Source organism: Rhineura floridana, chromosome 7 (assembly GCF_030035675.1).
Source record: "Rhineura floridana isolate rRhiFlo1 chromosome 7, rRhiFlo1.hap2, whole genome shotgun sequence".
Taxonomy (NCBI): domain Eukaryota; kingdom Metazoa; phylum Chordata; class Lepidosauria; order Squamata; family Rhineuridae; genus Rhineura; species Rhineura floridana.
In genome coordinates this window covers 58,824,707-58,836,844 of record NC_084486.1, presented here as the reverse complement: position 1 = coordinate 58,836,844, position 12,138 = coordinate 58,824,707, and the positions used below count along the sequence as shown (strand labels likewise).

The 12,138-nt window shown below is 42.1% G+C and overlaps 1 protein-coding gene across 8 annotated transcripts in view; it reads left to right on the top strand.

Moving 5' to 3' along the window:
• PTPRE (protein tyrosine phosphatase receptor type E) overlaps positions 1 to 12,138 on the top strand; it is a 216,312-nt gene that overhangs the window by 8,917 nt on the left and 195,257 nt on the right. For 2 of the 8 annotated variants that reach the window (XM_061635666.1, XM_061635667.1), the window contains exon 2: positions 11,801 to 11,926. The exons of the other annotated variants lie outside the window; for them this stretch is intronic. The gene's annotated coding sequence lies outside the window, so the exon portion shown is untranslated. The remainder of the gene's footprint in view (positions 1 to 11,800; positions 11,927 to 12,138) is intronic. 8 annotated transcript variants of the gene reach the window in all.

The following is a 12,138-nucleotide window of genomic DNA, read 5'->3' as shown; positions in this document are numbered from 1 at the left end:
ATTCACTATGCCAATATATCACCCAGGCATAATTCTTATGCTGCCTTCCAGAGCATTACATATTTATTTATTTATTTATTTATTTATATACCGCCCCATAGCTGAAGCTCTCTGGGCGATTTACAGCCATTAAGGGCAATTTACACCAATGATCCTCTTGGATGGGCTCCAAGTTAGAAAACTTCTGTTCAGCCCAGTTTAACTCGTGCATGTTCTAATGAATTTTTAATAAGATATTTACAGTGGGATGTTGTGCATGTTTCAGAGTCTCTGTGAATTCAGTGGTGCTGTAAGCATGCATAGGATTGCATCCTTTCAAAAAGTGTGGGCTGAGGAAGTAGACAGCCATGTTCAGACATAAGCTTAAAGTACTTCATTCAAAATGTTTATGTTGAAAGTGCAAGTCCATGGTGATTTTTTTCAACCATTCATAGAATCATAGAATCTGACTATGTGCTCTGAAGGGCTCCATAGCAGCTTGATTGGAAGGAGCGTGGCCTGATAGCTGCTGAGTGCAACTAGGAGCAGCAGTGTGTGCTGGGAGTTTTTATTCTGTTTCCTGTCTCCTAACTGAGCAGAGCAGAGTAGAGGGAGCTGTGTCAGCTGATCCAGAGGATATGCAAGCGAGCCAGGTCTCAGAGAGTGAATGAATAGGGAGAGCTAATGGAGCTTGGCAGAGGAGTTCAGTGGGGGAGGTCAAAGGGGAGGTCCCTAAAAATTTTTTTTTTCTTGTATGGCATGCCACATACCAGTGGGACTCTCCTATTTATCCTGAAGGAGACCAGGACAAAGCACAGGTCATTCCAATACAAGTAGAAATAAATAAAAAAGGCAGTAGAAACTATGGACTGGAAGGACCTTCCAGTGGTGGTGACCTGCAAGGTGTGTGCAGTGTTTGTTTTCTTCCCTGAAAACAACATGGTGTACATGTGCAACAAGTGCAAGCTGGTGGTGCTGTTGGAAGAAAAAGTGAGGGGCCTGGAATGGTGGGTGGCCACACTAAAGAGTATAAAAGACAAAGAGTTCTTAGATAGCAAAGAGAAGTACAGGAAGTGGAAGAATAACAGCAAGTTGAAGCAGAAGAGGATACTGTTATGGAGAGCAACAACAAAGTGGAGGAAACTCCGTGGAAAAGGGCGACAATTAGGAGTAGCTGGAAGACACCCTTGACCAGTGGAACTATGGAACAGCTTCCAGGCATTTGAGGATGACACTAGTCTGCAGGGGAAGAATTACAGGAGACCCCATGTGACAGCGAGCGAGAGGCTGAAGCTCAGTCAAGCAGAGGCAATGAAACCATGCCCCATGACAAGAAGAAGAGTAGTAGTAGTAGTGGGAGACTCCCTACAATGTGGGATTGAAACCCAATTATGCTGAAAAGATCCACGGACTCGCCAGGTATGCTGTCTCCCTGGAGGATGGATTAGAGATGTGATGGGAGGGTTACCATCACTCATAAAGCCCACTGACAGGTATCCCTTTCTTCTCATCCATGTGGGAACTAATGATACTGCCAAGTGGAGCTACGAATAAATCACGTCAGAGTTTGAAGCTCTAGGAAGGAAACTCAAGGACTTTGGGGCCCAGATAGATTTCTCATCCATTCTTCCAGTACTTAGAAGAGGAGTAGAAAGGGAAAGAAAAATACTCCGGTTGAATGACTGGCTACAAAGGTGGTGCGAACATGAGAGATTTGGATTCTGGGACCACAGGCTACGTTTCCTGGAAGATGGACTGCTGGCAAGTGATGAGTTGCACCTCACAAGGACTGGGAAGAATGTGTTTGGCCACAGCATGGAGAAATTAATCAGGAGAGCTTTAAACTGAATCCTAAGGGGAAGGGAGATGTAAACTTGTCAGTAACGACTAACAAAGGGTTGTGCACAATAAACGGAAGTGAGGAAACAGCTCTAATGGGGCCCAGTAATAGTCTTCATAAAAATGTAGGAAGGAAGCCGTAAATCATATGGTCTTCAATGTCTGTATACTAATGCCCAGTGTACGGGAAACAAACAGGATGAACTTGAACTCTTAATACAGGAGAGCAAATACGACTTGATAGGTATAACTGAAACTTTATGGGATAACTCCCATGACTGGAATACAGCAATTGAAGGATATAACTTGTTCACAAAAAACAGAAGGAATAGAAAGGGAGGCGGAGTCACACTATATATTAAAGTATATATATCCCTGCACAGAAATGCAGGAGGATGAGCTTGGTAGCTCTACTGAGAGTATCTGGATTAAAATAAATGGGACAAGGAATAGAAGGAACATGGTGGTTGGAGTCTACTACTAATCACACAATCAAGGAGAAGACGAGGAGGAAACCTTAGGAAACCAAATTGCCAAATGTTTCAAGGAAGCATGATGTAGTAGTAATGAGGGACTTCACTTACACCGATACCTTTGGGAGACAAATTCTGCCGAACATGGCCCCTCCAAGAAATTCCTGATTTGTGTTGGAGATAACTTTCTCCTACAGAAAGTGGAGGAAGCAACTAGAGGATCAGCTATCCTTGACTTGTTTTTAACCATTAGAGATGACTTGGTGGTTGAAGTGGCAATTACGGGAACTCTGGGGGAAAGTGACCATGCTATACTTGAGTTCTTGATTTTCAAGGAAAAAAGTGGGAAGACAGCGAAAGAAGCCAATGTGGCTTCACAGAAAACTTAGAGATGACCTGAAAACAAAAAAGGACACATATGGGAAGTGGAAGAAAGGCCAGACCACAAAGGAAGAGTACAGACAGGTAGCTCAGAATTGCAGGGATAGTGTCAGGAAGGCTAAAGCTGAGAATGAGCTTAGGTCAGTCAGCAAGAGATGCCAAAAGTAAAAAAAAGCTTCCTTCAGGTACATCCATAGTAAAAGACAGAGAAAAGAATGGTAGTACAGCTACTTAATGAGGATGGCGAAATGGTAACAGATGACAAAGAAAAGGTAGAAGTGCTCAATTCCTACTTTAGCTCAGTTTTCTCCCAAAAGAGGATCTATGACCCTTCTGGCAAAAGTGAAGTTGAAGGGTCAGGATTACAGCTTGAGATTGATAGACAAATGGTCAAGGAATACCTAATCACTTTGAATGAGTTCAAATCTGCAGGGCCCTACGAACTGCATCCTAGAGTATTGAAGGAACTGGCTGAAGAACTCTTTGAACCACTGACTTATTATCTTTGTGAAATTGTGGAAGATGGGTTAAGTGCTGGAGGACTGGAAGGGGGCTAATGTTGTCCCTATCTTCGAAAAGGGCAAAAAGGAGGAACCTGGGAATTACAGACCAGACAGCCTGGGATCAATCCCTGGAAAATTCTGGAGCAGATTATAAAGTGGTCAATCTGTAAACACTGTGAAAACAATGCAGTGAACATGAATTTATCAAGAACAACTCCTGCCAGATTAATCATCTCATTTTTTGATCAGGTAGCCTCCCTGGTAGAATGTGGGAATGCAGTGGACATAATATATCTCGACTTCAGCAAAGCTTCTGACAAAGTGCCCCATGATATTCTGATTACCAAACTAGCTAAATGGGGGCTGGATGGAACAACTATCAGGTGGATCCACAGTTGGCTCCAGAATCGTACACAAAGTACTTATCAGTGGTTCCTTCTCAAACTGGGAGGAGGTAAAGAGCCCAGTGCTCTTCAACATTTTTATTAATGACTTGGATGAGGAAGTGCAGGGAATGCATATCAAATTTGCAGATGATACAAAATTAGGAGGGATAGCTAATACCATGGAAGACAGAAACAAAATCCAAAGGGATCTTGATAGGCTGGAGCATTGGGCTGAAAACAACAGAATGAAATTTAACAGGGGTAAGTGCAAGGTTTTAGGAAACAGAAACCAAATGCACAGTTATAAGATGGGGGATACTTGGCTCAGCAATACTACATGCAAGAAGGATCTTGGGGTTATTGTTGATCAAAGCTAAATATGAGCCAACAGTGTGATGTAGGTGCAAAAAAGGCAAATGCTATTTGAGGCTGCATTAACAGAAGTATCGTTTCCAAATCATGTGAAGTATTGGTTCCCCTCTATTTGGCACTAGTTAGGCCTCATCTTGGGTATTGCGTCCAGTTCTGGACACCACACTTCAAGAAGGATGTAGACAAAATGGAACGGGTTCAAAGGAGAGCAACAAGGATGATCAGGGGACTGGAAACAAAGGTTATGAGGAGAGACTGAAAGAACTGGGCATGTTTAGCCTTGAGAAGAGAAGACTGAGGGGAGATATGATAGCACTCTTCAAATACTTTAAAGGTTGCCACACATAGGAAGGCGAGGATCTCTTCTTGGTCATCCCAGAGTACAGGACATGGAATAATGGGCTCAAGTTGCAGGAAGCCAGATTTTGAATGAACATCAGGAAAAACATCCTAACTGTTAGAGCAGTATGACAATGGAACCAATTACCTAGGGAGGTGGTGGGCTCTCTAACACTGGTTGCATTCAAGAGGCAGCTGGACAGGCACCTGTCGGGTATGCTTTAATTTGTATTTTTGCATTGAATGGGGTTGGACTCGATGGCCTTATAGGTGCCTTTCAACTCTATGATTCTATGAATCATATGATTCTATTTTGAGAGTAACAGAGCAATCCAAACCCCCAATCTGCTGTGCTGGAATGCTTTTGGATGAGACGGGTGTCTCTCCGCTCAGCCCTCACTGTTTCTGTTAGTGAGAAAGCCCTGCCACTGAAGAGCCCCCTAGTTCACCTATGCAAAGGATGGGGAGGCAGAAGCTACTGCCGGTGGTGACCCCAGCAGTGGTAGCCAGCAAAACACTTCAAAACAGGGGGTTCTGTTCCATTCTAGTCCTGCTCAGAGTAGAGCCATTGAAGTTAATAGACGTGGCTTAGGTTCCTTAATTTTATTGAGTGCTCTGAGTAACACTTAGTTGAATACAACCCAGGGGGCAGAGCTGGTCTGGCGCAGGATTCACTGGATTCTGAGCAAACCCTATCATTACTGTGCTAGTTTGGACTATGGACTGCCTTCAAGTCGATTCTGACTTATGGCGACCCTATGAATAGGGTTTTCATGGTAAATGGTATTCAGAGGTGGTTTACCATTGTCTTCCTCTGAGACTGAGAGGCAGTGACTGGCCCAAGGTCACCCAGTGAGCTTCATGGCTATGTGGAGATTCAAACCCTGGTCTCCCAGGTCATAGTCTAACACTCTAACCACTACACCACACTGGCTCTCGGGAGCTGCCATATTGAAGAGGCATTTTTTCCTCCTCCCACACCTTCCATCCTGGCCAGTGTGAGTGGTGGGGGTGTGGGAATGGCTATATCGCTCATTAAGCCCTATCCCTGCAAGCCATCAGGGTTGGATTGTGACCTTAATGATGATACATTTTTCTACATGACAATTGCAGATATACTATGGTGGTTTGAACTTGTGAAAACAATTCTTGATATATGACACATGTTTTTAAACAATGGTGAATGGTCAAGCTGAATTATGAACACTAGTGAATACCTATTAGTGGACGTTATCAACCATAGCACAAGTTTCTCATGTTTACTACCACGCAAACCCTACATAATCTGTTATTTTTGCGAACAAAAAGCAGAAACAGACCAAGATTTTAAAGTGAGTATTTAAAAAAAGCAATACTTTCCTATCATGCTATTTTTATAATTTGTTAGCAGGCCATCTTGTGTGACCTTGAGCTCTTAACAAAAGTGGTTTTGAAAGTAGGGCTCAAAGCCGTTGTGAATTGTTGGAGTGATTAGCCAGTTTGTACTTAAAGACATATTGTGATGGGAGAAAGAGGAATAAACCAAATTTATTGAGAGCTAGGGTTTATTCTGGCATCTGTCGTAAAAAGGCTTGTGGTACTGGAGAAATGAAAGCAAACACAAGGCACCTACGATGTGAGGTTCTACAGTAGGAATCAGCTGCAGGATTATGATTTGCTGAAATCTGATTTTCTAAAAATGAATTTATTTTAATTGAGTAAAACAGCAATATTAACTGAATTAACCAGTTGATGGTAACTTGTGAATGATATTTCTGCTAGGAGCATGAATTTGAGTGACCAAGAGGGGGACAGCTTATTTTTGTTTTGTCAGTAAAGAACTAAGGAGCTCTACATCCCTGTTAAGTTAATTAAAGACCCTTACAGATGTTCAAATAGGGTACAGTGAGTGTGTGGGGAGCGACATTATAATGGCAGACTCCACTCTTGACCCATGTGTGTTTTAAAAAAAACACTGAAAGCAGAGCTTGGAAAAGTTACTTTTTTGAACTACAACTCCCATCAGCCCAATCCAGTGGCCATGCTAGCTGGGGCTGCTGGGAGTTGTAGTTTAAAAAAGTAACTTTTCCAAGCTCTGGAAGAGAGTCTTCACGTGATAACTACTTTACATTTCCTTGAGGTTGGAGCCTGTCATGAACTGCTGCTGCCAGTTCAGTCCCAGGACTCAATTCCCAAACCCAGGGCACCTGAACCTGGCAAGGTATAACCCGTGCCTCCCTTACCAGGGCTGAGTAAACCAATAACAACCCTGCAAGGTAGGTAGACTGGCACCACTTCTTAATCCAGGTCACCCACTCTGAGCCAAGGGAAAACCCAAAGTGCCAGAAATAGACCTGCCAAGGATTCCAAAGACAAGAGCCAAGGTACATTCCTTGTCCTGGAGCCTTTAAGCAAAATATCTAAATAAATGGTGCTAATTGGCCAAGGTGCTGGATTCAGAGCCAAATCTCCCCTGCAATGAACACACACTGGTAAATAATAAGTAGCTTTATTAAATAAAATATAAATGTAAGTATAGCAGCAAAAATAGTTCCTTAAAACCCACACCCTGAGGGCCAGGTAAAATACAGAGAATTACAGTCACAGACAAGAATTACAAAACTGTCTAGCCTAATCTATACTTACAATAGAGGTAAACAGCAAAATAACTTCATAGTTCCACATTTCCCCAGAGATGTATAGCCTGGATAGCAGATGGAAGATAGAACCCCACCTAGGTAGCATCAGCAACTATAGGAGAATATTGGGGAACAAAGGCTAAGGTCTGAATCCTATTCTTATGGGAAAATGCCCAGCAACAGCCAGCAATTAATTAGCCAGTCAGGGGGGTTTCTCATGATGAAACCTTCTGGAGCTTTTGCGCCCAATGGTCATGCACTCACCAACCTTCCCAGCCCAATTGGCCTTGAAGTACCAGTCTCAACTGATAAGCAGGTGTTCTTGCTTTTAGTCTAATTAACTAGCTTCAGCTGTGCAAACTGCAATCTCATAGCCTTCTCAGAGGCCCCAGTTCAGGCAAGAAGTTTCCCCCCACAATTCCTTGCTTCAGAACGATTTTAGTTTTTAACCTTTCAAACCAGGCATTCTTGACAGAACCTATTGGTTCTTGATAGAACAGGGATGGGGAACCTAAGGCCCCATGGACAAATGCGGGCCTCCAGGCTGCTTTATCTGGCCCTTGGGCTTCTGTATCAGGGCCGGATTATCCATTAGGTTTAGTAGGCTGAATCCAAAGAGCCCGTAGCTCTTGGGGGTCCGTGCATAAGCTAAAAAGAATTATTGCGGGACAAGAGCTTCCGAACTGCCCGCCAACCCCCGCTTCACTTTTTCTCTGCTGTTTTTTGCTGTTTGCCATCAATGAAGATGGCGGCCGAGGTTTCCTTAAGGGGCTGAAGCCTCTGCTGCCATCTTGGTTAATGGCACGTATTGCTGCCATCAACCAAGATGGCTGCAGAGGCTTCAGCCCCTTAGGGAAACCTCGGCTGCCATCTTCATTGATGGCAAACCTGCACAAAAAAAAGCAGAAAGGTATGGAGAAAGGGACACCAATCAGCCTAGGGGCCCTCCTCAGCTTAATCCGGCCCTGCTCTGTATAGTCACATCCTCTTTCTCCAGACCACATCTCTTACCAGTCTGCTCTGCTCCCTCCTTGAGTGTTTTTGCCTAGTTGAAATGTGTCCTTGAACTCTCATATGCTTCTTGCTTATCTGGATAGAAGATATGTAGAGGTGTGTGTGTGTAGAAATTAGCCTACTGCACAAAGGTAAAATTCACATTTATTGGCTCACTCATTTTTGCAGAAGCCCACAACTGGCATGTGCCCCTAGGAAGGTTGCCCAGAAGGGAATGTGGCCCTCGGGCTGAAAAAGGATCCCCATCCCAGCAATAGAATTATATATATAATGGTAATGATTAGTCCCTTCAGTGAATGGTATTTGTATTTTAGCAACATACACGTTAAATGCCAGATTTAATGTAACATCTAGTTTGCCACTGATAGGTGTTACTCAAAGGAATATGCTTTGGAAAATTAATTGCTACCCATTGTGCTAAGTGTTTGATTGTAGGTCTCTTCAGTTACTTGCCCACATGGGTTTCATATTGACATAAGATTGTTTGCTTACTTACAGATGCTTGTACTGACTGTGGGGAATATGGCAATTGTATCTGCTTGTATCATGTTCTTGCTTACAAAGGACCCTTTGAATAGCAATTGGAGCTAAATGTGAAAGATTTCATTTTGTGGTGATCATGGCATTGTTCTTTAGTCACAATTCTACTACTGATTTCAAAAATAATTTCTGCAGCCTAGACTGAAGTTGGTTGTCCTTTTAGTCGAAAGCCTCAAAATGGATTATGCTGTTTAAAGCACTGTATTTTACATTCTGCTTGTAATAGAAGTACTATTATAGGGCTAGTTTTATTGTGATAATTGTCTTTTTTGTCAAGTGCTGTGGGTGCCAACACACAATGGTTGCCATGGGCAGCAAAAAAAGAAGCGCTGGTACTTCATACTGGTGAGTACTGTCACAAAAAAAGCTTTGGATACAACCCATAAAGGAGCAGGAGTTGTTGTTTTTACTGCTACGGCAATTTATATGAGATACACATGAACCCTCATTCTTTCTCTAAGGAACCCAGAACATAAGATTGTGGAATAACTCACAACTTTGAAAATCAACTTCATTATCCATACAAGTAAAACAAATGTTTTTTGCCACATCTTTGTTGTATAAGCAGTAGGGCAGGGGTGGAGAATATTTGGCCCAAGCGTGGCCAGTGGTCAGGGATTATGGGAGATGTAGTCTGGCAGTATCTGGAGGGCCAAATTATTATTTATGATTTATTTAATTTGTTAGTTGCCTCATACCCAGTGGTCTCTAGGCAACTTCCAGCGCATTTAAAAAACACAATATATAACAAATTAAAAAACATACAATATACAAAATGTAAAACCCAAACAAAAAGGACTAAGACAGCATCCCAAAGGCCTGAGTGAAACGAAAGGTCTTTGCCTGGTGCCTAAAGATGGATAGAGAAGGCTCCAGGCATGCCTCTCTGGGGAGAGCATTCCACAGCTGGGGGGCCACCACCGAAAAGGCCCTTTCTCATGTTGCCACCTCTAAGCCTACTGTGGATGGAGCACACAAAGAAGGGCCGCAGATGATGAACGCAGGGTCCAGGTTGGTTCATATGGGGAGAGGCTTATATTGAGTTCCTGAGCCGCATAAAGCTTTATAGGTCAAAATCAGCACTTTGAATTGAGTTCAAAAACTAATTGGTTGTGCAGCAATGCCAGAATTGGTATTATATGTGTGGAACAGCCTATCCCGGTCAGCAATCTGGCTGCCAAGTTCTGCTCTGGCTAGAGTTTCTGAACTATCTTCAGAGGCAGCTCCATATATAATGCATTGCAGTCGTCTAACATAGAGGTTACCAGAGCGAAGACAACTGAAGTTAGGCTATCCCTGTCCAAATATGGACACAGCTGGACCACCAGTTGAAGCTGGTAGAAGGCACTCTGCGCCGCTGAAGCCACTTGAGCCTCAAGCGACAGTAATGGATATAGGAGTACCCCCAGGCTGCGTACCTGCTTCTTCAGAGGAAGTGTAATCCCACCCAGAACAGGCCAAAACCCATCCATCTGGTGTAGAAAACCACTCACTTAACAGTGCCTGTCTCGTCTGGATTAAGCTGCCATTTATTGACTCTCATCCAATCTATTACCAAGGGTATGACATCCACTTCCAGACCTGCAGGAGAAGTAAAGGAGAAGTAGAGATGTGTGTCATAAGCATATTGCTGACAACATACTCCAAAACTCTGGATGACCCCACTCAGCAGTTTCATGTAGATATTAAATAGCATGGGGGTAGAACCAAACCCTGCAGGATCCCATATTGAAGATTCCACTGGGCTGAATAGCATTCTTCAAGCACTACCATCTGCGAACGACCATCCAAGTAGAATTGGAACCACTGCAAAGCAATGCTGCCCACTTGGACAGCCTTTTCAGAAGAATACCATAGTTGATGGTATCGCAAGCCACTGAGAGATTAAGAAGAATTATCAGGGATCCATTCCCTCATCTTTCTCCCAACATAGGTTATCATACAGAGCAACCAAGGCAGTTTCCATGCCGATGCTGGGCCTAATGATTGAAATAGATTCAGAAAAAGTTCCCAGCCTTGATGTAGGGGTCCAGATGTAGATGTCTTGGGGAGGGGACAGGACTGATCTGGCCATCCCTCACCTAGCTATTCAAACAAACCATCATAAGTATTTTTTTGACATGTGTATAATTTTCCGAAGGAATGTAAAGTGTTCTGTAGCCCTTGACATCTAAAATACAACTGAATAATTCTTTAACCAATGTCACTGGCAGTGCTTTTTTTTTTTAAGTAAAAAATGAGGTGCTGGTACTTATCCCTTGTTAAGTGACATGGATGGCAGTACAAAATGGTTGGGTGGCAAAAAAAGAGATGCTGGTACTTCGTACTGGTGAGTACTGTTACGGGTAAAAGCACTGTTCATTTGACATTTTGGAAAGGCATTTCCGTAATTCATACTGAGAAAGCTTAATCTTTTCACCAATTATTTCCACTTTCCTAGGAGACACTTTTACTGTATTTCATTTTTAAAAAACCCACTTCCTTTGTATTCAATGCATAATGTTGAAAAAATCATGTGGCATGTTTGACCCTAGCTAAAAAATTGATTGAAAAAAATTGAGAGCGTAGAAACCTATTGGAGGTTAAATACAAGCACTTCTAATAGTACAATATAGTTGAATGAGTATGAAAGTAATCATAAGGAGGATGAGAATCACCTTCATGTCTGGGTGCACAATGTCAGTTTTTGTAAGCTTAAATACCATGGTGTCAGGGTGATTGGCTAGTGATTTGAATGCAAATAAATACAGCTTTCATTTTTTAAGAATGTCTGCAACACCATTGTTCAGCCACTATTCTATTTCGAGCTTAGAAATGCAATCCCCAGTGAGCTCCTCAAGAAGTAAAGTAGGATTATAAAATGAAATGTGAGTAATCTCCGCTTTATTTTTAAAAATTGTTTACCAGTATTTATTTTTAACTTAGGAACTGACAATAGAAAATTTGTTAAACTAATGGTTTGAAACAATTTGTTTTTAAAGTGCACTCTGATTCTGGACTTTTTGTTATAAAATGGAGATGGGTCTAAACTACAGAAATGTTCTCTTAAAGGAAATGGTTTGATAAACAAGGTTTTTTTAAATACTTAAGGTTCCTATGTTCTATTCATTCTAAAAAGAGACAATTCATAAAGGAATAAGTTGCTTAATAGCATTTCTAAAATGTGAATGTATTAGTTTTATATAGGATTGCATGCCTTTAATATTGAGTCTGTCATAGATGACAAATTAGTTGTTTCAATTGCCATTTTAACATGAATATCTGTATGTTTATATTATAGTACCTTTGGAGGGGTGGGGAAGTTATAAAACTCAAAACTGAGCCAGTTTTCAAATATAAATTCAACATCTCTCTAGCTGTGTGCAGCCTTTTTAGACTGAAGAACCACCCTTAACCACACTGCAGTATGGAACATGTCCTAAGATCACCCTCTATACCTGAGGATTGGAAAGTGGCCAAATGCAACATCAATTTTTGAAAAGGTATTAAGGGGGAATCTGAGAAATTACAGCTGATTAGCTTACAGTTCCTGGAAAACTGTAATTGAAGATAGAATTCCCTAGCATATACAAAAAGGTAGCCAATCTGGTGCCCTCCAGATATTGCTGGGTTGCATCTTCCATCATCTTTGACTATTCACTATGCTGGCTGGAGATGATGGAAGTTGGAGTCTAACAATGTTTGGAGGGTACCA